Below are 3,190 nucleotides of genomic sequence, written 5' to 3'. Positions count from 1 at the left end.
AGTGCTTGAACCCAGGAGGCGGAGGTAGTGGTGAGCCAAGATTGTGCCACTGCACTCCAGCCTGGGCGACAGAGTGAAACTGTCTCCAAAAAAAAAAAAGAAAAGAGAAGAAAAAGAAAAAAAATAGACTGGATAAAGAAAATACGGTACATATACACCATGGAATATTATGCAGCCATAAAAAAGAATAAGATCATGTCCTTTGCAGCAACATAGGTGGAGCTGGAGGCCATAATCCTAAACAAATTAACGCAAGAACAGAAAACCAGACACCACATATTCTCGCTTAGAAGTGTAAGCTAAACATTGAATACACATAGACAGAAAGAAGTGAACAACAGACATGGTGCCTACTTGAGTGTGGCAGGTGCGAGGAGGGACAGGATTGAAAAACTCCCTATTGAATACTATGCTTTTACCTGGGTGACAAAATAATCTGTACATCAAACCCCTGTGACACGCCGTTTACCTATATAACAAACCTGCACATGTACCCCTGAACCTAGAAGTTTTTTAAAAAATGTGTGGTACAGTAAAATAATCTTAAAAATTCCACACTTCAGTGGGAAAAGGTGAGTAATGGTAGGCTTCCTGTGTTTTCCTTCCAGCCTAGTGCTTCCACCTCTTTCTACTCTCACTGGCTACCCGGTTCCTCCAGGATGGTAGAGGGGAAGAAAGAGCTGAGGAGTCGGAAAGGTGTTGGATGGCTCTGGCTACCATGGCTACCTCTGGCCATGGCAGATGTTTCCAGATGACGCTTTCTCTTATGAGCCCTGTGGTGGGTTTGTTGGACATCACTCACCACAGCCACCCTGCTGGGGAGCTTCTTACCACCCATTCATCCCCTTGGCATGAGCAGGTTCATTTTGCCTTTGCTTCGTTGCTTTAGAGTTTTACCCTGGCCCCTGAACATTTGGAGGCAAACCTCTGGCCTCTTGCTGCAGAGACCCCTGCCTTTCCAAGCAATCCTCTTGGGTACAATCAAGGCCAATCCTGCCCTGTGTCACTCTCTTAGACTTGTCTTCTGTGAGAGTAAATTACTTCCCCGACCACAGTCTCTACCTGATATTCAGGCCACTTTTGCTAACTCTGGTCCTTTAGGTTTCTCAGGCATGAGCCAGGCACCAGTCCGTGGTACTCCCCAAACTGCAGGGGACGTCCACGGAGCTCTCCAAGAGGTCTTCCTGAAGTCTTTCTCACCAGACTTAAGGTGAGAGAAAAACCCCGTTCCCCTCCCTGTGGTAAGTGCAGAGAAAGGGCCTCTTAGAACGCCTATGACAGAGTAAACAAGAAATTCAGGAACACTCCTTTGCAAATCCTACATAGTAGTCCAGAACTTTGTTTGGAATGTGAGTGTGGTTGACAACTATTATCTGAGCCCTCTCTCAAAATGGGACTAAAATAAAAGCTCCCATTTAACATCCTGTGACCAGATGTATTCTCACGATCATTCCAATTGCTCTTACAAGGTTTTGTGTAATAGACAGTTTTGATAACAATAAAATGCCATTCCAATGAGACAGAGTCTCACTCTGTCCCCAGGTTGGAGTACAGTGGTGTGATCTCGGCCCACTGCAACCTCCCACTCCCTGGTTCAAGCGATTCTCCTGCCTCAGCCTCCTGAGTAGCTGGGATTACAGGCATGCACCATCACACCCAGCTAATTTTTTGTATTTTTAGTGGAGACAGGGTTTCACCATGTTGGCCATGATGGTCTCGATCTTCTGACCTCGTGATCCGCCTGCCTCAGCCTCCCAAAGTGCTGGGATTACAGGCGTGAGCCACCGCGCCCGGCTGACTTTATTGTTTATCAGAGACTACTTGGATTACCAGTTGTTGGATAAGGTTTGACAATAACTTTGTTATACAGAGATTTTTATTATAATGAGAGTCATTGCAATTGGACCAGCAGCAGGGATTTACAGAATCCCTGAGAGCGTTATTTATGAGCTGTGCTTCTCAATTCTGTTTTTTCAAATGAATTAGGGAAGTGATTTGAATCATAAAACAACAAAAACAAATTGACTGCCCAAGACAAAGAAAATGAGCAAGAATATAAAATTTCTTTGTAATTCTAAATGTTGTGTAGTGGTTTCAGTTAGATGATAAATTCATTTATACCAGGAAAAACTACTCCCCTCCCCCCAACTCAGATAGATGGATGTTTGTGGTGTTCACCACAGTTAGGACATCAACCTTGTAGAACAACACGGTGTCGAAATCAGGATGCCTCATTGTGGTTCTGTAGAATGTTGATGTCTCTGAGTGTGAATCTCCATTTGACACAAAATTTTACAAAGTTTGTGGCTGGCAACTCTTTCTGGGCCTTATACTCTATTTCTTTCATGCCCCAGTCTCTAACTCTGTGCTTGGCTCTTTCCTCACAGCCTGAATCATTTTGGAACATATCAACAGATTATTTAAAGGTACAAAATGAACATTTGTATGTATTTTTTAAAAAGACAGCCAGTTGTGATCAAACTCCTTACCATCGGTAGGACACACACGAGAGTTCTGAGATCAGAGGAAGAGAGTTCACATATGAGAAGGCAGAACCAAGCTCAGTGGTGTAGGGGTTCTTGGGAACAGGGGGAGTGCTGCAGGTGTTAGACAGAGAACCTAAATCCTTCACCACCAATAGCTATTCCAGAGACGGTCTTTGAATTGGAGGCAGAAGTGGACAGAACCTTTATTCAATGTCACATTTTACAATGGATCAATGTGACAACCTCCCAAGTGATGCCAAGGAACAGCACATCCTCCGAGAGCTAGCTTCCTATAAAAAGGAGTAAGAAGAGGATGTAGGAAGATCCTCACAAATATGTGCTTACCTCATCAACACAACAATTCCTAACTCTCACTCCCCAAATACTCAGGACCAAGCTGCCTTGGGGCCTTTACTGGTCTTTGTGAGGTAGAAGCAAGTGCTGGCTGGAAGCCTTCAGAGATTCATTTAAAATTCATCCCCCCAAAAAAATACTCAAAAGAAAAAAGAGATAACCAGTTCTGGAAAAGTATTTCAGTCTTACACCCATATGTGATTTAAAATATCCAAGGTCATATTGAGTACATGGTGGACAACAAATTTTAACAGATGGAATACCAAGAAAAAGGCACAGAGAAACCCGTGTTTTGCTTGTACTCTCGAAGCTTCACTCGAACTCTCATGACATTCACAGAATCTGCTTAT

This window comes from Papio anubis, chromosome 3, assembly GCF_008728515.1.
Source record: "Papio anubis isolate 15944 chromosome 3, Panubis1.0, whole genome shotgun sequence".
Classification (NCBI taxonomy): Eukaryota; Metazoa; Chordata; class Mammalia; order Primates; family Cercopithecidae; genus Papio; species Papio anubis.
The sequence above is the reverse complement of the archived record's forward strand: the minus strand, read 5'-3'. Positions refer to the sequence as shown.